Source organism: Ascidia mentula, chromosome 7 (assembly GCF_947561715.1).
Source record: "Ascidia mentula chromosome 7, kaAscMent1.1, whole genome shotgun sequence".
Lineage (NCBI taxonomy): Eukaryota > Metazoa > Chordata > Ascidiacea > Phlebobranchia > Ascidiidae > Ascidia > Ascidia mentula.
In genome coordinates, this window is record NC_138572.1 from 14,483,487 (window position 1) to 14,510,079 (window position 26,593).

Sequence of the window (26,593 nt, forward strand, 5' to 3'; positions counted from 1 at the left end):
AATATTGTCCAAAAAAATACTTTTCATGAGTTTTAATCAAAAAGTTGACAACACAAATGACACGTTTGACCGAGTTGTGCATCCCCGTAATAAATTGTGGAAAACTTCGTACAGCTAACCTAAATCTTGGTCAGTTAATAGCCGAAAATGTTCCGTCCCTTGCGAGTTGTAAACAGCAATGTGGTTGGTTTCTCCAATGGAAGGCAATCTTCTCGTAATTCTAAACACAGAGAGAAACAACACAATTACATGAAAATCTGTTTGAAATCTCAAACTTTTACCGAACAAGTTAACATTGTTGAATCTTCAGCAATTAGTATTAGAAGTATTGAATATAAATTGTCTTTACACATCACAAAGCCAGTTATCTTTTCGTAGGAAGCATTATCCATTCTTTTCTAGTTACAAATGCATTACCTTTTCGACTAAAAACAACATTTAAGCATAGTCAATACATATTTATTCTGCACTATATTGTATACAATAACAAACTAACGTAAGCTTACGGTAAGACGTAGGTAAGAGCTCCGTTGTAATATATCATGATCGATATGGTGTGAATACGAATAATGATTTGAAACTTAGTCCCTCTGCTTAATCTTGCCCTGCCAAGACGACAAAAAACTGCCTTGCACTCCATTCATTTCCAGTTGGTCCATTCTTGATGATTAGCTGTGTGTTACATACAAAGCGAAACCATTACAACCAGCAAGTTTATTCAATGTTTTACAGCATGATAGTTTGTATTATCATAATCTCCTGATAGCAATATACCCAACAGAAACCCATTCTACTTTAATAAGCTATACTGATGATGTTCAGAAGCATAGGCGATACATATACATATGAATATATCAATTGAAAAGCTTGTGAAATAACGACTCCGGATTTATTACAGAACTTGCTACAGTAAGTTGAAAGTTTGTTCAATTTATTGTAACCTTTTCCACCGACCAATGGCATATTTAAATTAGAATGGCTTGACAGCGCCGTCTAGCGGATGAACCAAAAGAAGGCACTAAAACATACGAACTTTTAATTCTTGCTGATTCTTTTTGAAAATGGTTTGTTCATACCAAAATATTGTTTTTGTGAAGTACATTGTTAGTTATCTAACTTAATCTTGCATGCCTCGTGTTGTGACACTGGTGACCTGTAGTAACCCAGATCGACAGTACTATTATGGAGGTGGTTTGAGTTTCTTCTCACTAAAAGATATGTTTGGGTGATAGTTTGCTTATCAAGCTATGAACGGTCGTTACATCGCTGCTTTTCTATGCCGTGTAAATATGTTTTTTATGTCGTGTTATTTTATGAACAATAGTGTATATCGCCACTGAATTGCAACTCACAGCTGGGGTTGAGGCAAGGAAAATGTTTAAACCCCTCCGGACTCGTGCAAGCATAGAAAACTGTCGGAAATGCGTGCAGAGCATAATGGATTAGCGATCCATCGTCTTAACCACTCAACCACCTCGTCGTCCAAAACCTGCTGTTAAACGAAATATTTATGTGAGATTTTTTTTGAAAAAAATATTGTCTTGTAAAAACTACTTTTGGTTTAATATTGTCGGATACGATAAATTGCACTTACATAAACTTGATAGATGGTTTGCCACATCCTTCGATAGTTCAGTTGGTGCGGCGGTAGAGTTTATCACAAATACATCTGAAGTACACAGCATTTTAGGTAAAAGCACTTTGAAAAAGAATGCATTAAACTAACTGGTTTTACAGGATTTCTTTCTTCCTGAGTATTACAAATGCCTTCACTATCTTTAGTAAATGGAAAGCATGAAAGCTTTTCCATTCAAGGTTAGCAATTGTTACAGGTGTAAACAAATTTATTGTGCTGTTTTGGTCAACTTTGCCCATCTTAAAAAAAGTACAGTACATAATAAACGCGCTGTGTTCAGGTCGCAGTACTTTAGACAACTTGGCCATCCTGTCTATGCACTGTACTTTGTTATATTATTTAGAAACGTTCAGAAGTAGTTTTTAGGGCGCAATTACAAACCTTGTAAACGATGATTTGTTTAAAATTATTTCATCCTGGTCAATTAAATGCCTTGTTGGTTTTGAAACTATAAAACTGTCAAAATCACAACAAAAAATTCAAAAAAACAACACACAAACCGGCGCAGTCTCAATCAATAATGTTGGTAATATTTACCAAGAATCCGATAAGATCGAACAAAGCTTGACACCCTCATGTAAATCCCAGGTTTGTTTACGTTTCCACAACCTATGCCCCAACTTGTAATATCCCAGATTGTGTGATGGTTTATGTTAAGTGCCGTCGTTCTGAAAAACAAGATTGGAAATTGTTTGTGGAAATATTTTCAGATAAACAAGAACGACTCGATTTTACCATACAGTAGCTAACAGTGGAAAAAGAAAATTTCCACTCTTACTGCAGTAAACATTGTCAGATTCAAACAGCCAAGTAGGCGACTGCAATTCTCATGGACGAATATGCTCACTGGCGCCACTGGTGGCCATTTGTTGGAAAATAGTGATTAGTTCATTTTTGTAAAAATTAAATGCGATTTTCGCTTTCATTACTGTTGTCATGGATGTCACTTGTATCTTGTGCAGTGTTAATACATAAAGATAAAAGAAATAGGGTAAGTTTGTACAGCGCCGAAAAGTTTTCAAGTAACATGTGCTTTGTACAATTTCACCTTTTAGCATTACCCCAATGAACCATTATATCCAGAAACATAGAAAACTACCTGCATCCCACATTCCCCAACCAGATATTCCATACTCATATTGTGACGAAAACTGGTTTTGTCCAAGAGGCAAACATGCTGACTGCATAAATCGACTGCAAACATAGAAATAGGTTAGTAATGGGACAGAAAAGTACATGGATTACATTTGAATAAAATTGTGATTGTTCACAAAAATCCAAGTTGACATACTGCTTACATGGGAGAATTCGGAAAAAGTGAGATCTTGTGTAGAACGACATTGTCCCCGTGGACTTTCCACTTGAATGATTTGCAATAGTATATAGTTGGGAATGATCACATAGTGAGGTCTTCCTCTTCAATAATTATGTCATGTGAATCCTTTGATTTGTAGTAACCTGTAACCACCCACCCCAGGCCCCGATCGCTGTCACCATGGAAACAGCTCAATAATACTATTTGTTGTTTCAAAAGATAATCAAAAAAACATCAGCGAATCAATGCTCTTTATGAAACAGATTGCACACAAGAAACACTTACATTTGAGCTGAATTTAACACAATGTGAAGCTGTAAGAAGGTAATGTCAAGTGTGGGGTTTACAGCATCTTAATGGATGTCTCCAATGTATGGAAACCTGTTGAATTGAAATCATAAAAGTAAATTAGTTATCTTGATGATATGTGAATATCACATGTCTTGCACACTTGCACAGAATGTCACCATTAGTTAACTTAAAAGTGTTTCTTCGGTTTGACGTTGTAACACTTAAATCATTTTAACCTGTTGTCATTTTTGACAAACAAGTTGCAGATTTTAACAACTTTTTGTTGGTTTTTAAACTGGGTTAAAATATAATCAATCATATTATTCATCAATACTTCATTATTTTGTAACAATTAAATAATAATGACTTATATCAATGGTGGGGAAGGTCAACTATAAAAACATAACCTTGTCTCAGACAATTTATAAAATTTTATTTATGCAAAACTTATTGTGTTAATTAAAAGCAATACTGCTTACCGTATGTTTGTCATCTTTCATTGTAATTTTCTGTTATGAGTAAGATTGCATTCTATCGGAGTGTGTTTAACTTCTAATATTACAATTAGTGTGTTTTTTACCCAGGATGTCCTTGCAGAGAAGTATTGGTGTTTACAACAACTCAATTATTTCCAGTCGTTATTTTCCAATTCCCAGGTTGACATCGCTATGACTCTGCAAAAGCATCACAGATATTTAATGACTCTGCAAAAACATCACAGATATTTAATGACTCTGCAAAAACATCACAGGTATTTATAGGTTTCCAATCAAAAACGTTTATGTTTGTAAAAGAGTTTTAGATAAAGACATTTTTCTTGATGGTTCTTTTGTCAATAAATTCGAGAAACAACAACTACAGTCAGACCTTTTTAATCTAAACTGCTTCGTTTCATCTAATATGTTCTAGTCTGCATAAAGAGCCATCCAGCACATACTTTTATTAAATTCCACTTAACATTCTACTTGAATAAGATATACTTATGATGTTTAGAAGCATAGGCGATATATATATTTTTGAAATATATCAATTGAAAAGCTTGTGAAATAACGACTCCGGATTTATTACAGAACTTGCTACAGTAAGTTGAAAGTTCGTTCAATTTATTGTAACCTTTCCCATCGATCAATGGCGTATTTAAATTAGAATGGCTTTGCGGCGCCGTCTAGCGGATGAACCAAAAGAAGGCACTAAAACAAGCGAACTCTTAATTCTTGCTGTTTCTTTTTGAAAATGGTTTGTTGTATAGTCAGATAACTAACGTGATTAATTTACAAAACTATTGAACAATAGCGTATACCGCCACTGAACCGCAACTCACAGCTAGGTTTGAGGCAAGGAAAATGTTTAAACCCCTCCGGACTCGTGCAAGCAAAGAAAACTTTCGGAAATGCGTGCAGAGCATAATGGATTAGCGATCCATCGTCTTAACCACTCGGCCACCTCGTCGTCCAAAACCTGTTGTTAAATGAAAGATTTATGTGGGATTTGTTTGGAAAAAATATTGTCTTGTAAAAACTACTTAAGTTCGGTTTAATATTGTCAATTGCACTTACATAAACTTGATATTTAACTGGTTTGCCACATCTTTCGATAGTTCAGTTGGTGCGGCGGTAGAGTTTATTTGCTTGGCCATATGTTCACTCTACTGTGGTTCGTCTCCATTATTTCCTACCTATTTTGGTCCCTAACGAATCGACGTCAAATGCAAAGAACCACAAAGTGGAAGATTTCCTGGTTAGTTAACCGACAAGACCATATCGCAAGCTGCACTTCGGAATGGGACGATCACGCCTTGTCACACAAGAGCATAAAGCGTTGTCTGTTTACGGTTATATACATCCCCTACGTATATGTGAAGGTCATCTTGCAAGTCGTGCGCTAGCTCACCAGTTTGACAACATTACGCGCGTCGGTTTCAACAAAAACTCTCCACATTTATTCAGAAAACAGCTGCCGGACAAGGAACATTATAACGAAACGACGCTAGTTAGTGCACACCGGTTTAGTTGTGTCAATGCAGACAAGAAGATCCTGTTGATCCAATCTTCAACCACAAAGCTTAACCATTTTGTTAATAAGTTCTGAACTTTAATTAAATTCACGATTTCAAACGCACACAGACACAATCAGTAATGTTGGCAACATTTGTCAAGCACTCGGAAAGATCGAACGTCGCTCATAAACTGTTCATCAGTTGGTCTCAGTCGCATTTTGAGGTAAAGCCAACGAACATAGTTTGACACCCTCGTGTAAATCCCAGGTTTGTTTACGTTTCCACAACCGATGCCCCAACTTGTGACACCCCAGATAGTGTGCCGTGCCGTGTTGGGGTCTAAACATGCCAAAGCACCCCCACTGTCACCCCGACACGTGTCAGTGCCATCTTTCTGGAATACAAAAGTGCCAACAGTTAAAAAAAATGCTATTTCTAAGTTAGAAATTTTTTTCTGTACAGTTGCGTAAAGTGTTTATATTACACGTGCGCGAGCCACAATAACCTAAAATGTACGTTTGGTTCAATTGCTGAACAAACAAAACAAAAAATACACAAGTGCCTCTGGCAAAAAAACTACCTGCAAATGCAAAGGTTAAAACAGACATCGAACAATCGCAACAACAAACAAATTACAAAACGTTGCATTCTAAACTAAACAGGAAAGCAAGAGGTGTTTGATAGCTTAACTTTAAAAGGCAGCATGGGTATTGAAAATTGTTGTTCTCACCGCAGCGCACATCATGGAGTGCTTAAGGTAGTCAACACCGAGCAGTCGGCTGCAATTCTCGTTGGGAAATATGCTCACTGGCGCCTGCTGGAGGCAGGGTGGATAATCCATGGGGTTAACTGCCGAACAACAAGCATGTTGTGATGTGATTCTTAAAGGTTGTGGTTGGCAAGAGCTTTTGCAAGTTTCGTCAACACTGCATCACAGTGTTCGTTGTTGTAACTGACAAATGTTATATATGCCGACCGTAGATTGAATGCGCTGTACTATGAAATTGTACCGACAGAATACAGAGGTTAATTCATAACGCGCAGGTGTTAGAGATGCTTCCATATCGGTTTGTGGAAAGATTTGGGAAAAGAAACTTGAAGTTTTCAAAAACCCTTGTCTATGTGCAAAATACTGAAGTGAATAACCTTGAATTAGAAGCCAAAACCTAAATTGTTAAACAGACATTTCAAACACGACATGTGTTTATCATCAGTGCTGTATTACATGATAATAAGCTGCATCGAATGCATCGCCTATACATTCACAGGCTGGCAGGCGGATGGAAAGGCAATTTTGAAACGTGTTTGAAAATAGTCCGGCATTCCAGTTTTTACTATTTTATTCAAAAACCCTTATCTAATAACGTAACTGTCGACAAGCATCTGTTAAAGCGACTCATGCACAGAAAAGCATAAAAAACTTACAGTGTCTGGGACCATGCGCCCCCCACTCCGATATTCCACATCGAGATTGTGACGAAAACTGGTTTTGCCCGAGAGGCAAACATGCTGGTCGCACAAATCGACTGCAACCATAGAAATAAGTTTAAAATGAAACAATGATATCTTCGCATGATATTTAATAACTCCTTGCTTCGGGCGTATTACGTTTACGTTGTGTAAAAACCAAGGCAATGCATTCTAATTTGGAATGTACCAGGGCCCTTGTGAATTTATCTTACTTGAATGAAACGCATTGTCTCAATTTAATCAACGCCAAGTCGTTGGTTGGACTCGAATGATACGAGTAGTAAGGATGTCTGTAAACCTCTTCAATATCTAGGTCACGTGAATCCTCTACGCCCTCTGATTGGCTGAATTGGAGTCCGTCACGGTTGTAGTATTCGCCCAACCGAACGATCGTCTCATTGGTGAACCTGTAACCATGGAAATGGTTTCCATGGTAATTTGTTTTAACTCTATGGCACTCCATACCAACAACGAAATTTTTTAAGACCTTATTTGGAAGCATTATTGTTTATAGGAGGTCTGTGGAACCCAAGTGGAAAACCTTGTCGTAGGAAATCAAACTTAAAATCGACACCAAATTCTCACAACGCGCACCGAAATGCAAACTTTTTACGAGCCTGAATCTGTCTGGAACTTTGTGCTAATTTATTCCATCACGAAAGAACTTCGGAAATTACTCACGATTTCGAACTGGATTCGACACAATGTGCGGCTGTGAGGACGTAACATCTGTTGATGAGAGTTCCTCCGCAAGAGTGGGGGGTGCGGCCTCTTAATGGATACTTCTTACGTATGGAAACCTGTTAGAATGATAAAAATACCTCGTACGCTTGATGTAAACATGAAGATATTAAGCATATAGTGGTTCTTAACCGGTGAAAAATTTACTAGTAGGGAGGATTTACGGGTTTGTATGTGGGTGATTAGTCGGCACCGAAATATACAAAAGTAGTTACAAGAGAAATATTATCATTTGTATTCACTGTGTGTCGTGTGGTTTTTGGCAATTTGTCATTCCATGCGGCCGAAAAAGTAAAAAAAGGATAACAGATATAGAGAAAAAGCAATCATTAAATACCAGCACTGTTACAGACACACGTGCACATGGAAGTAAGCTTTTATGAAAGCCGGCATCTGACTGACAGCGAATATGAGACATGGGTTTTGAAATGAGCTCTCCTATAATTGTACGTTTTAACATAACTTTGCAAATCTCCCAAAAAATCATTTACCTGCCACGGCTGACTCCCGGGGTTAGCGTTGACCCCTTCCACTATTCTCTACCCGTCTTTGACCTCAGGACAGAAAGCCGGAACAGGAATGTCGGTGGTGGCTTCACCGCAAGATTCTTCTTGCAGTTTGCTACCTGGGAATATACGAACACAAAGCACTGGCTTTAAACAACACGATCAGCCTGGATGTTGATGAGACGTTTTTTACATCATATTATTGCTGTGTTTACTTTGAAGGACCTGATGACGCCCACAGGTCGAAACATATATTCCTAACAACTGTGTATTGTGCGGATATTGCCTTACGGTTTTTTAGCATTTGAAATCATATGGGGATATACGACGTACACTCTACATAAATAAAAATGTTTCATGGCATAGTGATACAAGCGTTCAAATCCCTCTCGTAATTTTTTGGTTGTAATATTGTCCAAAAAATACTTTTTATCAGTTTTGATCATAAAGTTGACAACACAAATGACACGCTTGACCGACTTGTGCATCCCCGTAATAAATTGTGAAAAACTTCGTACAACTAACCTAAATCTTGGTCAGTTAAAAGCCAAAAATGTTCCGTCCTTTGCGAATTGTAAACAGCAATGTGGTTGGTTTCTCCAATGGAAGGCAATCTTCTCGTAATTCTAAACAGCAGAGAGCAACTACATGAAAATCTTTTAAAATCTCAAACTTTTTCCGAAAAGAGTTAACATTGTTGAATATTCAGCAATTATAGTATTAGAAGTATTGAAAATAAATTGTCTTTACATATCACAAAGCCAGTTATCTTTTGGTAGAAAGCATTATCCATTCTTTTCTAGTTATAAAATGCATTACTTTTTCGACCCAACATTTAAGCATAAGCAATACATATATATTTTGCACTATATTGTATACAATAACAAACTAACGTAAGCTTACGGTAAGACGTAGGTAAGAGCTCCGCTGTAATATATCGTGATCGATATGGTGTGAATACGAATAATGATTTGAAACTTAGTCCCTCTGCTTAATCTTGCCCTGCCCAGACGACAAAAGGGCCTTGCACTCCATTCATTTCCAGTTGGTCCGTTCTTGATGATTAGCTGTGTGTTACATACAAAGCAAAACCATTACAACCAGCAAGTTTATTCAATTCAATGTTTTACAGTATGATAGTTTGTATAATTAAAATCTCCTGATAGCAATATACCCAACAGAAACACATTCTACTTGAATAAGCTATACTTATGATGTTTAGAAGCATAGGCGATACATATACATATGAATATATCAATTAAAAAGCTTGTGAAATACCGACTCCGGATTTATTACAGAACTTGCTACAGTAAGTTGAAAGTTCGTTCAATTTATTGTAACCTTTTCCACCGACCAATGGCATATTTAAATTAGAATGGCTTGGCGGCGCCGTCTAGCGGATGAACCAAAAGAAGGCACTAAAACATACGAACTTTTAATTCTTGCTGATTCTTTTTGAAAAAGGTTTGTTCATGCCAAAATAATGTTTTTGTGAAGTACATTGTTAGTTATCTAATTTAATCTTACATGCCTCGTGTTCTTACACTAGTGACCTGTAGTAACCCAGACGGACTGTACTGTTATGGAGGTGGTTTCAGTTTCTTCCTACTAAAAGATATGTTTGGGTGATAGTTTGCTTATCCAGCTATTAACGGTCGTTATATCGCTGCTTTTCTATGCCGTGTAAATATGTTTTCTATGTCGCTTGATTAATTTACTAGTGTAATAACACGAGGCATGCAAGATTAAGTCAACTAACTAACGTGATTAATTTACAAAACTATTGAACAATAGCGTATACCGCCAGTGAACCGCAACTCACAGCTAGGTTTGAGGCAAGGAAAATGTTTAAACCCCTCCGGACTCGTGCAATCAAAGAAAACTTTCGGAAATGCGTGCAGAGCATAATGGATTAGCGATCCATCGCCTTAACCACTCGGCCACCTCATCGTCCAAAACCTGTTGTTAAAGGAAATATTTACGTGAGATTTGTTTGAAAAAAATATTGTCTTGTAAAAACTACTTTAGTTTGGTTTAATATTGTCAGATACGATAAATTGCACTTACATAAACTTGTCAGATGGTTTGCCACATCCTTCGATAGTTCAGTTGGTGCGGTGGTAGAGTTTATCACAAATACATCTGAAGAACATAGCATTTTAGGTAAGAGTACATTTGAAAAAGAATGCATTAAACTAACTGGTTTTACAGGATTTCTCTCTTCCTGAGTATTACAAATGCCTTCACTATATTTAGTAAATGGAAAGCATGAAAGCTTTTCCATTCAAGGTTAGCAACTGTTACAGGCGTGAACAAATTTATTGTGCTGTTTTGGTAAACTTTCCCCATCTTAAAAAAAGTACAGTACATAATAAACGCGCTGTGTTCAGGTCGCAGTACTTTAGACAACTCGGCCATCCTGTCTAAGCACTGTACTTTGTTATATTATTTAGAAATGTTCAGAAGTAGTTTTTAAGGTGCAATTACAAACCTTGTAAACGATGATTTGTTAAAAATTATTTCATCCTGGTCAATTAAATGCCTTAGACAGGATGGCCGAGTTGTCTAAAGTACTGCGACCTGAACGCAAACTGTCAAAATCACAACAAAAATTTAAAAAAAAAAACACACAAACCGGCGCAGTCTCAATCAATAATGTTGGTAATATTTACCAAGAATCCGATAAGATCGAACAAAGCTTGACACCTTCGTGTAAATCCCAGGTTTGTTTACGTTTCTACAACCGATGCCCCAACTTGTGATATCCCAGATTGTGTGATGGTTTCTGTTAAAGTCAACGCATGACAAGAACTCCCACTGTTAGTGCCGTCGTTCTGAAAAACAAGATTGGAAATTGTTTGTGGAAATATTTTTAGATAAACAAGAATGACTCGATTTAACCATACAGTAGCGAAAGTGGAAAAAGAAAAGTTCCACTCTTACTGCAGTAAACATTGTCAGGTTCAAACAGCCAAGTAGGCGACTGCAATTCTCATGGCCGAATATGCTCACTGGCGCCACTGTTGGCTATTTTTTTGGAAAATAGTGATTAGTTTATTTTTGTTAAAATGAAATACGATTTTAACTTTCATTACTGTTGTCATAGAGGTCACTTGTGTCTTGTGCAGTTTTATACATAAAGATAAAAGAAATAGGATAAGTTTGTACCACACCGAAAAGTTTTCAATTAACATGCGCTTTGTATTATTGCACCTATTAGCATTACCCCAATAAACAATTATATCCAGAACCATAGAAAACTTCCTGCACCCCGCATTCCCCAACCAGATATTTCATACTCATATTGTGAAGAAAACTGGTTTTGTCCAAGAGGCAAACATGCTGACTGCACAAATCGACTGCAAACATAGAAATAGGTTAGTAATGGGAAAAGTCCATGGATTACATTTGAATGAAATTGTGATTGTGTACTAAAATCCAAGCTGACATACTGCTTACATGGGAGAATTCGGAAAAAGTGAGATCTTGTGTAGAACGACATTGTTTCCGTAGACTTTCCACTTAAATGATTTGCAACAGTATAGTTGGGAATAATCACATAGTGAGGTTTTCCTCTTCAATAATTAGGTCAGAAGGTAATGTCAAGTGTGGGGTTTACAGCATCTTAATGTATGTCTCCAATGAATGGAAACCTGTTCAAATCGAAAAAGTAAATTAGTTTTCTTGATGTTATGTGAATATCACATATTGCACAGAATGTCACCATTAACTAACTTAAAAGTGTTTCTTCGGTTTGACGTTGTAACACTTAAATCATTTTAACCTGTTGTCATTTTTGACAAACAAGTTGCAGATTTTGACAACTTTTTGTTAGTTTTTAAACTGTGTTCAAATATAATCATATTATTCATCAATTCTTCATTATTTTGTAACAATTAAATAACAATGACTTATATCAATGGAGGGGAAGGTCAAATATAAAAACATAACCTTGTCTCAGACAATTTATAAAATATCATTTATGGAAAACTATTTGTATTGATTTTAAGCAATACTGCTTACCATATGTTTGTCATCTTTCATTGTCATTTTCTGTTATGAGTAAGATTGCATTCTATCAGAGTGTGTTTAACTTGTAATATTACAACATAGGGTTTTCACCTTCTTCAGAGGTTTGCACCCAGTTTTTTAAAAAATCTTCGACTGGTTGTTTAGCGAGAAAGATTGTCAAAAGCCAACATCAAGCTGCACTGATGAGACCAAACAGATCAAATCATTGGCCCAGTCATCTAGTCTGCAACTCACTTAATATGATTTCTGTTGATAAACGTTACGAATTAATTTAGTTTGAGGTCAGCATGATGACCAGGACTTCTTCCAACAACAATTCATTGCGTGGATTAGTGATGTTTTTGGAGCCGATAAGATTGTTCTCATCAAGTGTGTTTCATTCAGATTTTGGATAAAATTTATTCTAGGATTTATTTATTTGGATTGACTCGAGGATTCATTTAAAATAAACCCAGCAACTAACTTTTAAACAGCACACAACTAAATTGCAAGTAAGTATTTGTGTACAACAGACCAATACGAGACATACACTCACTTTATCATAACCAACATATTCTCTTGTAACTTGATTCATGGACGTTGTCAGTTTGTGGGAATTTCACTCTTCATTTGCAATGAGATTTCTTGCATTTAAAACCGATACATTGAAAAATAATATATTTTTGGACAGTTAAAGTTTTGATTTTATTCCAGGACTAAGTAGATCCGTCTGTTACGTTCCTACATGACAACATTCTATTCTACAAACAACCCCTGGTATTCTTTCTTCTGAAAACTGGAATAAAAATGTCGGCAAACTTTCGTCTCACTTTCTGCTCCAGACATATTTCACTTTATATATTTCGCAGCAATTTTGTTTACAGTAAAAAGCATTTATTTTGAAGAAATCACAAAAAAACAGGTATAATTCGGAAAAAATACTTACGTAGACAAGTCAGGTAAGACTCGCCTTTTTCTCACCTCTCTCTCGGTCGCCTCTCTCGGTTGCCTCTCTCGCTCTCTCACGTAGACAAGTCGAGTAAGATTCTTTCTCACTTGTTTGGCGGGAACTTACAGATGGCTGTTAGCGTACAACTTTTGCAATTTTAGATTATGCACGGTGGTTTAAGTAGGTTAATTACCCGCTATTACTATTAAAGTGTATTTGATTTGAACTTGTTTTTTGAAATGGATGTAAAGCGTTGTGAAACAAAAGACTGTGAAACACAGGTAAGAACTAATAAACTGTTACAAGTTTTTTAAGTAAATTTTTGTTTTTAGTGGGTTACTTCAATGGAAAGTTGTCGAAATGCAATCAAAGAATTTGAAATTTCCACCATGACCAAATTCATTCAACAGAGAAAGATTTCATATGGTAGAACTTACGGGAAAAAACTAAAGTGCATAATTTTTATAAAGATTTGTGATTTACAGACATTTCCAAAAGTTTTGTACGGTGGGGTGAGTCATTAGTTCCATATGTCATATTAAAAACTATTTGGTTGGAATGCCAACATGGAACTGATCGAAACAAAAAGTACAATGAAAAGAGAAAAATGAAAACTCCTGAATCGGTGAATATTCAAATAGTGTTTTATAGGTTGAAAAAAATTTATTTCTTTTACATTAGTTACAAGATCATCCTAATCCTTGTAAACGAAACTTGTGTGTCCAAGGCACCAAGAAAAAAGATTGCAAAGCAAAAGAATGCATTCAAGAAGTCCTTAAATTTCCACAATTTAAAGTAATGATGGAGTTAAAAGTTTAGTAACAAAGAAACAAGATTATTCTATTACTCTGTAGTTGTTCAAAGATGAAAAATACAGCAAAACAAAATCAAGTGCAACCATCAAATGCCTGTTGGCTGCAAATGATAAAGGCATTGAACAAATTATGGAGTACAAAATTTGCTTTCCAAATCAAAGCGAGCATTCTGGCCATGTTTTGGGACAAGTACATTATTTTCTAAAATATTGTTTGTTGAAAACATATAGATGTGTTTAAAAACTGCATATTGATATATCTTATTTCAGGAAGCTGGATTCTTGCAACCAGTTGATAAACAATTGATTGAGAAAATTGATGAGTTAGTATCTGAAGGTGTCCGTTCTGTTGACGAAATCATGCGGCATCTCAAATATTATGTCATTCATGAACTCTTTAAAAATAGCAGTAAACCAGCACCAACTAACAGGCGATTCTTCCCAACCAAAAAAGACATTCAATCGCATTATCATAAAGCCGTAACTAGGCAAAGACTCTCCAAAATCGATCAAACAAATGTCCAATGCCTAGTTGATGAATGGTCAAAAAATGCAGAGAAGGGTGCCAATATTTTGTTTCGACCATATAAAGCCGGTGTTGGTTGGAGTGATAATCCCAATGCTGAAAAATGTCAAGATAATCCACATGAACAAACGATGCTGTTTGTCCATCAATTTGCTTGGCAGCGCAGACTTCTACTGCGTTATGGTCAAGACATTTGCCTTATGGATGCCACGTATAAAACATCTAAATATGCATTGCCATTGTTTTTTGTTTGTGTGAAGACAAACGTTGGGTATCAAGTTGTTGCAACTTTCATCACTCAAAATGAACGGCAATTTGACATAGAAGAAGCACTCTCAGTTCTTAAACAATGGACACCAAATTGGAAACCAGCATTTTTCATGACAGACAAATGTGATGCTGAAATTCATGCACTTGAAAGTGTTTTTAAAGGTAAGAGATTTTGTTTATATATGTTATGAGTGTTTCGTTACCTTGCATTTTAAGAGAGGTTAAATAGACATTAATTCTAGATGATATTATCATTTATCACTTCAGATTGTCGAGTGCTTATATGTGACTTCCACCGAGAGCAGGCATGGGAGCGCTGGGTGAAAAAATCTGAAAATAATGTTGGGGATGATAGAGAAAGTGTGTTAGCCCTTATGAGAGCTATTGCAAATGCTGAAAGCGAGGAAAGTTTTCAAAAATCTTTAAACAAGTTTCAGTCTAGCTCTTACTGGAAAGACAACAAAAGGCTTCAAAAATATTTCACTAATGTTTGGTTGGCAGAAAAAGAAGTAAGAAATGAGGTTTAACACAGTATTAATACAGCATACATCTACTACTGTTTGCTGTGTTTTAGAGATGGTTGTGGGTTTACCGAGCAGATCGCCTAAAGGTTCTTATACGAACCAACAATGGCGTAGAAAGACAAAATCGAATTTTAAAAGAATGTCACATTCGTTTTAGAACAGACAGATCTCTTTCTGGCCTGATTACAGTTTTACATAAAGAGTTTCTGCCAGAAGGGTTGGTTAAGTAAGTTTAAATTACACTGTGTGTATGTGTAAATGTATAAAATCATTAGCAAATAGGTTACACTTGTCATTTTAGGTATCAACAAGAAAATATGAGATCCTCAAGTCACTATCGAAGCTACAGTGACTTTGTTCCCCTCTTCCTTCAAAACCGACCTCGAAAAATAGTGAAGCATTGCATGCAGCGAATTGGGGAATCATCGAATGTCACAGCAAGTACAATTGAAAGGAATGGGAATGTTTTTTCGATAAAAAGTTGCTCAAAGGATTTAAATTTCGGAGGAACTGCTGCTTTTCCCAAATGCACATGTGCAGATTTTACAAGGTATTTTTTGCCTTGCAAGCACATGTTTGCTGTTTTTGAAAAGTACAATGATGTAGACTGGTATAGTCTACCTCCATGGTACCACAGTTCAGTACATATGATACTGGATCCAGAAGTTGTTGGTCAACTATCGGTTCAACAAGCATCAAAGAAAATGGATGAACCTGCAACCAAGCTATTTGATAAACCAACACATTCAAATGATTATGAAGAAAACAGCGTTCCTTCCAATAAAAGTTCAAAATTGCAGAAAAGCCACCATAAGTTTGTTGAAGTGACAAAGGCCTTGCTGGATATGTCCTATGATGTTACTTCATCAGATGTTTTGGATGATGCGGCTGCAAATATTGAAACATGGTTATCAAATTTTACGAAGGCATGTTCTTTTGATGGTGGTTTTAGAATAAGTCAAACCCCCAAACTGAAGACCCTTAAAAGAAAAAGACCATCATATCCACTATCGAAAAATGATGAGCTGCCCAGAAAACAACTAAAACCAAATCCATATACTTCAAGAGTTGGTGCTATAGCAAACCTCATGAGACCTTTACACCAAGTCAAAACCTTGTTTCCTGCAACAGGGTTGAAACCGAAATCAAACAAGACATTTATTGTAGAACACACGGATGATGACTTTGTCACACCAGCCTATATTGCAAACAAATCACATAAAAAGGTGCAAGCCACAAACATGATAACCCCAAAGATTGTAAACAAACGAACCAAGATTGATCAGCAGATTTTAAAAAATGGGCCACATTCTCTCTGTATGTTGGATCTAAAAACAGTTGAACCTGTTTTACCGGACAATGAAAAAGCGATGTTAAAATCTAAAGATGAAGAGTTCATTCCTGGCTGGTTAACTGATGAAGTGATTAACAGTTACTTGTGGAGATTAACCACTGCCAACAGCCATACACTGTATGTATGTTCCATGGTGGTCCGTACATTATTACAAAAAGGCTCTATTAAACGACTGTGGAGTGGCATCTCTCTTGACAAAAAACAAATAATTTTTTTGCCTTGGATAACTAAAAGACATTGGATTCTTCTTGCTGTCAACATTGGAAAAAGGAAATTGTTGTATGTCGACCCATTACAAAATTCCTGTGTTGACTATGTGAAAGGTCTTTCTATGGCAAAATCAATGGTCAACCATTTGCTGTCAGAAAAATTTAAATTTCAGCTTGAATCGGTGGAATCCCCAAAACGAGTACACCAACCTGATTCTGACAGTTGTGGAGTTTTTGTTTGCATGTATGCCAAGTGGCTTACTATGGCAACAAGCCTTGAACAAAGAGGTTCTGTATACTCATACCGCAAAGAAATATTTGATACAATTGCAGGGAAGTGCCTAAATGGTAAACCCAAAAGAGACATGTGCAAGTTTTGCAATGATAATTCCAAGACTCTTTGGGTTGAATGTACAAGATGCAAACAATGGTTCCACACAGAGTGTGTAGGCAAAACTGTTGATGATGCATCAAATGATATATCTTTTGTTTGTCCAATTTAATCACAAAAATGTTATCATTTTTTACAAACCCTATCCAGTGCAAACGCTTGGTTATCGAGTGAGGTGTATATGCCACTATGCTGTGCGAAGGTTGCAAAACCCTAGCCAGTGCAAACGCTTGGTTATCGAGTGAGGTGTATATGCCACTATGCTGTGCGAACATCTGAATAAAAACAGCAATGTGAATGACACACATCATGCATTTTGTGAATGTACTTACAGTGTCTGCTTTTCTATGTCTGTAAAAACAAAATTAGATCAGGTTTATAAGTTAATGAAGATAGACACTACGGGTGTTACAATTAAGTTCTTACCTCTGGTACTTTGGCTTTATCAATCTGCACAAAAACAAAATTAGATCAGGTTTATAAGTTAATGAAGATAGGCACTACGGGTGTTACAATTTAGTTCTTACCTTTGGCGCTTTGTCTTCGATAATCTGCACAAAAACAAAGTTGAAATGTGGTTTGTGAGTTAATGAAGATAGGCACTACAGGTGTTACAATTAAGTTCTTACCTCTGGTACTTTGGCTTATCAATCTGCACAAAAACAAAATTAGATCAGGTTTATAAGTTGATCAAGATAGGCACTATGGGTGTTACAATTTAGTTCTTACCTCTGGTACTTTGGCTTTATCAATCTGCACAAAAACAAAATTAGATCAGGTTTATAAGTTGATGAAGATAGGCACTATGGGTGTTACAATTTAGTTCTTACCTTTGGCGCTTTGTCTTCGATAATCTGCACAAAAACAAAGTTGAAATGTGGTTTGTGAGTTAATGAAGATAGGCACTACGGGTGTTACAAGTAAGTTCTTACCTCTGGTACTTTGGCTTTATCAATCTGCACAAAAAGAAAATTGGATCAGGTTAATAAGTTAATGAAGATAGACACTACGGGTGTTACAATTAAGTTCTTACCTCTGGTACTTTGGCTTTATCAATCTGCACAAAAACAAAATTAGATCAGGTTTATAAGTTAATGAAGAGAGGCACTACGGGTGTTACAATTTAGTTCTTACCTTTGGCGCTTTGTCTTCATTAATCTGCACAAAAACAAAATTAAATTGTGGTTTGTAAGTTAATGAAAAAAAGATTTTAACTTATAATAAACATTGCAATGTAGTCACTTACAACAAACTGATTCACTTCATTATTCTGCAAAAATGTAATGGTTTAAATGTTGTCAGAGAATAAATGTTTTCAAAACTTACCAGAAACTGTTTGGCTCCGTTTGTCTACACAAAAAAACACAATGTCATATGTTAGTAAACAAATTAGAATTTATTTTGTACAAAAGTTACTCACAAGGCACTGCCTGGCTTTGTCAGTCTGCACATAATTAATAATATTACAAATAAGTTGATGTATAACAATCATGTAGTATGAGTGTCAATAAGCAGATTGAATATGTTAGCAGTGAACTGTGCAACCAGCATTACACAACACTTACCACCGCAGTTGCTTTTCTCTTTTTAAACTGAAAATAGTGATGTACATCACAAAAAAAACAATGATTTAATACTTTTTGAACCAAAAACAGTAATGTACAACTTGGGAAATAAATATATAAATGTGATTTATAAAAAGAGATGATAAAAACATTAAAAATTATTCCACTGGTGTTTTCATGACTTACTTAAAATACAACTTACATTTTCCTGAAAATATTGGGGTGGTGCCCATCTGAACAGCAAACAAATGATATTAATTACTACCAGTGCATGTTCATGATAAGTGTTTAGCAATTAGGCTACTTACTTTGCCGTCTTTGGCATTTTGTTCATACTAAAAAAGTAAAACAAGTGGGTTATTTTTTTTAAGTTGATTATATGTGTAAATGCACATTTACTTACTCTTGTAGTTTTCTGAACTCGCTTTGCGTCAGGTATCTGCGTAAAATTACACAAAGTTACTTAAGCATGTCCAAAGCAAAGCAAAAGTGTATAACAATATATATACTCCACCACATTACCCTTTGGGCATATTTTTTCTTTTCTGCGAAACAAAATATATTTCAACTTAGACCTCAACATTTAAATTTCCAACTCTTACTTGTGCTTGTTTCTCCTGATTTGTACTGATTTGGTTTGCACCTGGGGCACCATTTTGGGGCAGTGAAGGCAGGGGTGCCCCAGGTGCTGTGCAAAACAATTTATCAATATTGATAGTGCAATTGCTAAAACTCATTTTCTTTACAACATAAGTAAACCAACACAAACAAATGTTTAGTGTTTCCACGTCATAGAAAGAGGTTTATTTTTGCAACAAGACACTTTTTGGTGTCCTATGCCAAATACGTTCCCGCCAAACTATACCCGACTTGTCTACGTAAGTCTTCTTTTCTTGCTTTAGGACGCCGCAAGCTGTAAGTTCCCGCCAAACATGTGTGAGAGAGCGAGAGAGGCAACCGAGAGAGGCGACCGAGAGAGGCGACCGAGAGAGGCGACCGAGAGAGGCGACCGAGAGAGAGGTGAGAAAAAGGCGAGTCTTACCTGACTTGTCTACGTAAGTATTTTTTCCGTATAATTCTGAAAGTCTCGTGTTTTGTTTCAATCCGGACCACTGGAGTCTTCATCGGATGAGAGGAAGGAATATTTACTGATAATCCAAACCCGAAACTTTCGGCTGAAAAAAAATCACAAAACTTTTAATTTCATCAAAAACCATGTTTTTATGCAAATAAAAATTAAGCAAATTCTTACCGGGTTTTCCATTTTTTTAATCTCTTCTCCCAAGACTCGAATAGATTCGGAATCGAATCCGCATCTATACAGCTCCAACTTCTCATCCACTTTAGGGAGAATCCGACAAATATTTCCAACATCTTTTCGTTCAAACTTGTTGGAACTCAGGTTGAGAATTCTCAACTATTTAAAATATAAAAATTGGTCGGAAATCTTTGATTCAAACTTTTTTCAAGACAGAATTTTTTCTTAAAACCGGATTAAAATTAACTCCATGTTTTCACTTTTAATTAAAAAAAGTGAGTTTTGAAAAAAAATCATGGATTTAAACAAATATTTATTCTCAAAATAATGAAAACCAACCTTGGGTCCTATCTTCATAATCGCTTCACAGATCATGTTTAAAGTTTCGGAATTAAGTCCGCATTTCCCCAACCCCAGCCACAAACCGGGTTCTCGAATCCGTGAGAGGAAATCCGTGAGAGGAAATCCGCGAGAGCGAAAACATCCGAATTCTTCAGTGGGATGAAGCTTAAATTCAACTCCCCAGGACAAGAGAGGGCGATTTCATCTCTAAATATTCGGTCAACTTCCTGTAAATCTACGAGGAAATCTGAAACAGGGACAAGTTTATTAAAACAAACATGGCGGAAGTTTTATTAAATCAATAAAACTTTTTATTGCAAACTTCAAACAAGATTTCTTCACTTTTAATCGGATTTAAACAAGACAAGATCCAACAAATTAATCAAATACAAAAACATTAACTTACTGGAAGGAAAATATAAACTTTATCCGACAAAAAATATGCGACCTTCCTTTAAACCTTTCAACCTGAACATTTTTGTTCCATTCTCTTCTATAAGAACAATGGAATTGCGACGTCACAATACTTATTGTGACGCAACAGTTGCGTTTACAAACACGCATCACACAGACTGGGAATAAATACTAACCTCGTAACTCGTATCCACGTAAATACAATCCATCAGGCCTTTTTTCTCGCAGGTATTTCGAAAGTTTCTTCAACAATTTTTTCGCACGTTTGTCTGAAAATAACAAAATCAACATTTACGGCAAAAATGGAAGCCATGTATTTGGATGGGAGAATTATTTAAACTCCCAATGTGCGTTTTCCACAAATATAACCTGCGTATATTAGATGCGTAATGAGATGCGAGACTTTCGAAACCACGATGCCAGTTTACCCAATATAATGGTAACTTGTAGTGGAAAGTATGTGAAAGTTTAACAGCAAGCTTTTCGCGTAAAGCAACGTTGTGTAACAAATTGTAAACATGGTTTTGCAAATCGTTCAGGGCCGGTCAATGCAGACAATGCCTTGTATTACTTTGCTGGTTACAATTATTACAGCAGAATGATTTTCTTATGTTTAGATGAGAAAAAAAAGGGGTCACAGTTATTACACTTGCAGTTGATCCTAAATTTGCATAATTTTTTTCAGAGCAATTTAGGCGACCCCTCCCTAGGACATTTCATAACAATGATAAAACGATGCAGTGGCAGAATGTTTTCCTATCGCACTAGCGTTCTTTTGTCTGGAGCAAGTTTATCTTCTCGTCCAGCGCATGGAATTGCCATTAATGCATTATAATGAATTTTGGATAGTAGCAAACCTTGTCCTGCATGTTTTGGTTGTTTGTGAAAAAGATCTAAAAACAGCTTCATTAATCCTCTGGGTGTTTCTGTGGTGGAATTAGAAGCAACTGAAAAGAAGTAAAAATATGTTGTTTCAAATGTTTGTGTTCGTCACCAGTGCAAGACTGACTAATTGTAAGAAAGGCAGGCAGGGTCAGTCAATGGAGACAAGTGCAACAAAACAAATATGTTAAATGACAACAGCATCTTAACTTTGGCATCAATTAGATGGTCCCAGATTTTTACACCTAAATGCCTTGTATTACTTTACTGGTTACAAATGTTACAGCAAAGTTTTTTTTGTCTTTTTAGACAAGAAAAAAAGATTGTTTTTAATGTAACTGACTACCATGCATTTGTTCCTCATTGTTAAGTGTGGAGAATGCTAGGTCACTGGAAGCAGTCTTGACTGAGGTTGATGGCAAGGTTTTTAGACTGGAACCACTTCCATCACCTGTAAAAAACAATCAAGGTGATAACTGCAAATTAATGGCACTGATGTACACCAATAAGGGTTAACCCAATACGAAGGCCTCGTTTGATAATTTTAACAATAAATAAATTAGGTTACAGGCCGCTCTGTATTTCTGTGGAAAAGAGTTTTTTGGTTGGGAAATGCAATGGGTCATGCATGGGTGCCAGTGTTTTGGATGAATGAGCGCAAATGATCAGGCTGTTGTCAGGGCGATTTTCAGCATGTTTGGGGCAGTTTTACTATGGTTTTCAGGGTTATTAGTCAGGCAGTAAATTGGTAGAGGGTGCTGTTGAACATGTAGCTGAAAAATAATTGAGGTCGATTTCGTGGAAAAATAAATTACAGAAAGTATGCTCAGTTTGTGATTTTCTGTTAGTCCCGACCCTTGTCTAGAAATTCTGGTCAAAATTATATTCGAGATAACTACTTTAACCACTCCCCCAGGGGCATTTTGTCCCCCTGTTGGCCATTTTTTTGGCTAAATCAGCAGAAAAAAAGTGTAGGTTTGTTTTGTGAAAAAATGAATCACAGAAAGTAACCTCCATTTGCGATTAAGTAAAGCCTCCAACCATAGGCGTAGAGTTTTGCACATCAACGGGGGTGCGGCGAAAAAAAATACTAACGTCAGAAGGTCGTTTTGCACGCCATATACAAGTTAAAGCGTCGTCTTAGTAAGCACGTTCATCACCAACGTAATTTCGTTTGTTGCGTAAGTGTTGTTCGCGAATACGAGACAAACGAAACAGCGTGTTACGCACTTTGAGTGCTATCAGAAGGAAATGCGCCTTTATTTTTGCTGCGGAACCGAAAAGACACGATGCGATTGCGTTGTAAATTTAGAAAAGGTCGGGGTACACTGTTAAAAAAATTTACTGGAAAAACTCCTGGCAGCAATTTTACGGACCAGTCCGTAAGTTTTACGGTAAAAGACCGTTTGCGTTACTGCAAAAAGACACGTTACAATTACTGACACCGTCACTGTAAATAAATTACTAAAGATCAGTAAATTCTACTGTGTTATAACGTAACGCCTACAGCATTTTTTCAGTATTTAAATTATAACAAAACCACAAAATTTTCATGTGATACGTTGTTTTATTGAACGAAAACTGCTCAGTTTAATTCTCAGGCGTTCATCAATTTTGCTAATTTCAGTATTTTGGGATTTACCCCAGCATATCTCATTTTCTTCGAACCTTTTGAACCAGGGTCATTTATTCCTTCAATGAATCTGCAAAAAGGACTCAAAGATTGAATACAATGCAGAAATAAACATGTTGTGTGTGTTTATTTGCAAATAAACACTGAACAAAGGTAAATAAAACCGCTCAAGTACAAGCATGATAAATGTAGTAGCCAGTATTTATTATGGTACCCACCTCTGGATAAATTCCAAAGTGCTTTCAGCTGCTTTTGGATAGCTGATGTTGTAAATGTAGAAATGGCAGAAGAAACTGGCAACTGCCAACAAGAAGTTGTTTGTGGAGTGGATAACAACCTTATCCACAGCCACCATCACTTTTTCACACATTGCTGGAGAGTCACCTAAAGAGAGAACAAAATTGTAAAGAGAACAAAACAAACCACAAAGCAAAATGAAACTACTTTCTGACATTTTCCAAAGTAAAACTTACCAAACACAATCAAAAAAGGTGTAGGTGGTATTTCTTCCAAAATATTTTCTAACATGAAATCATCCTGCACACAGAAGTTAACTTTAGTTAAGAAAAAGTTTCCAATTTTCTTTGCAAGCACACCTTGTAGCACATTATGACAGATTCCTTTTTTTCCTTAAAGTAGGCTGCCAACAAAGACAGCACCTCCATGGACTGGGCTTCTTTGCTGCCCAGTTGAGAACATTGCAGTTTTATGGACCCAATTAATTCACAAATTGATGGAGATTTAACTTTTTTCAAACATCTAAACAGCAAGGGTTAAAAAGCATGTTAACCTTCAAAATGAAAAAAAAATACTATTTATACCTGTATATCTGCATTGATCCTTTGAAAAGCTTCATTGGTAAAGTTGCTTGTGTGTTTGGTCTTCCCATCAAAGTATCATAGTGGTCAAATATGACTAGTGGTTCATGGAGAAATGGCCATTCTTTTAAAACATTTGTGATACTTGTTCCTGTGTTAATGATCTCCCGTTGTTGAGAGAATGTCAATCGCATAACTTTTAAAGCCTCATCCTTGTCAGGATGTGCCTTTGAAAATTCTTTCATAAGCCATGTTTTTGTTGAGTTGCTATCACAATCGTTCACGACTGGTTCCCAATTTTTTGTACCATATGGTCGTTTCAGTGTACCTTGAATTGATTTTCCAATTATATTTTGCTTGCGAAGCTGATTTTCCCATCGGTAATACAGTTGGTTGGTTAATGTGTTATGGCCATTGCCAATGCAAACATCTCCAATGACATCTTTAAATGAAGAGGGGTATTTTTTCACAATTTGAAATGCAATTCTCTCTAAATTTTTCCTTCCTGGCCTTTGTGTAATCTAAAACATTAGGTGTTTTAAACATGGTTGTTCAAACTACTTTACCATGTTAATGAACATTATTACTGCCCAATTAATTTTGCTTACTTTCATAACATCATCGATGCAAGCATGTATAAGTTCTCTAGTTTGGTTATGGTTGGGAATTTCTTTGTTTTCCAAAATACTCATAAGAAGAGGTGAGCATTTTTTCCAAGGCACTTTAAAGTCATACACCCACTGCCAATCATCACAGCTTCCTTCTGATGAGCATGGTTCGGTAGAAGTTTCTGAACATGTTTCTGAAAAAAGTTTTAGTAAATTAATTTTCATGTATGTATATATACAGCCAACAACAATCAAACTCACCCAGATTATTTCCAGCTGTAATTAATTTTCTGGCCTGAACAATATTAAATTGGCCAAGCAAGTCTGCCAGTTCAACATGTTCAAAATCCTGCAATTTTAGCACACCAAGATTTTCCAAAAACGTAGAACATTTTTCAAGCAAAGTGGCATCTTTGCCAAGTTCAGGAAGTATCTTCAGTAAAGTTGCATTCATCGTTTTTTTTTTAATTTGCACTTAACTCTTCCAAAAATTAAAGAACAGTTTGCTTTAACACAAAGAGCTTTTGCCCATCAATGTGGTAAACGTAAAAAGGAAACTTGCAAGCAAGGTTTTCAAATGCGACACATTCCACACAACAAGGTTTTGCGATTAAATGATGTACACCATACTGGGGATAAAAGTTAGAACAATATTTTCGAACAACATACATCACTTTACTTTCAAAAATAAACATAGCAAGTATGCAGCCAACATACAAATTTAAATCATGTTTTGACATAATCACATACATGCCAATTTCAAACAAAATATTTTCAACTTTCACTGATTTACCCAATGTGCAATGTAAAATATTATATCCACCCAACTTTATATTATTTACAATTTCAGAGGAAAACGTAACATTTCTATTAATTATCTCAACATTTGAGTCAAAATAGCCAGTCTCAAGCAGGCATGACTGCAACAATTGGTGACTGTGTGCCAAAGAATAACATACGTTGATGAAATTTTTGGAATGACGGATTACATTTTTAAAATAAGAGTGTTTACTTTCGAATCGCAATGTGGATGTATAACAAATTGGGCCAAATTGCAAAATAGTCCAAGGGTAATGTTGTAAGTAATGATGCTTGGGGCGTAAAGGCACTTTGGGAAAAAAATGTGTTCTGTATTCCAAATATTCAGATATTAAAGAATCTAAATGGCATAGGGCATTTACATCTAAATGACAAGACACAATTATCTGAACAATAGAACGCAAGCACATAACAAGTTTCCAAATTGCATTCTCTGTGTCAACAATTTTATCAAAAATCAGTAGGGGAAACATTCTTAGCATACACCAGTTTTGTGATGCATTTCCTATCAAACGTTTGCCGACAGAAGATAATTTTACTGGTTTTGAAAGGGCATCCAGGGCGTTGAATTTAAACGACTGTATTCTGCCATTTAAAAAATCCAAAGTAAACCATTTATGTTTTACAAAATATGCAATGTAAAGCATTAGGTCATACTGTACAACACCTTCAAAAACATCATGAGCTGTACATGGGGGCAAACCAGGGGAAGCAACATGAAAATACTGCATGTCATTCAAAATGCTTCCCTTCAATCCGTTACTATTTTCCATGTGCAAATTGTCATATATTGATTTAGTGTAAAGTGTTTTTGTACATGCATGGTCTGTGGAAAACTCTGTACGAGTTATGGTACAATATCTACAAAAATAGGTGGAGGAACTAAAGTTTGTTGTAAAACCACCAAGCCAGTGACTTCCTAGATTGTCACCACATACACATAACAGGCTGCCACGCACATTAAACCCAACACCAACATCAATACCAGTGGTCTCCAAAGTTTTTAAGTCATCAAGCAATGGTTTAAATAACATGCTTTTGTTTTCCTCATTAACATTGGCCTCTTTGCACAATAAAACCAATTGAAAACAATCTATTTTTGATCGGTTACATGGATACAAATTCTGCAGGGTATAATACACAGCCAAAATCTTGTGCTTTCGTTTGGCGGAACCCAAAGGATTGACAATTTCAAATGCATCTTGGTATAAAATGATTTTTAGTGAATATCTGTCATTTTGAAAAAGTGGA

The 26,593-nt window shown here is 36.0% G+C and overlaps 1 long non-coding RNA gene and 2 pseudogenes across 1 annotated transcript in view; all 3 read right to left on the reverse strand.

Annotated features, from left to right (window-relative positions):
* LOC145908060 (uncharacterized) overlaps positions 1–26,593 on the reverse strand; it is a 134,613-nt gene that overhangs the window by 16,648 nt on the left and 91,372 nt on the right. The gene's annotated exons all lie outside the window — the stretch shown is intronic.
* On the reverse strand, positions 5,372–9,144 carry LOC145908774 (chymotrypsinogen A-like; annotated as a pseudogene).
* LOC145908946 (uncharacterized) lies at positions 23,062–24,977 on the reverse strand (annotated as a pseudogene).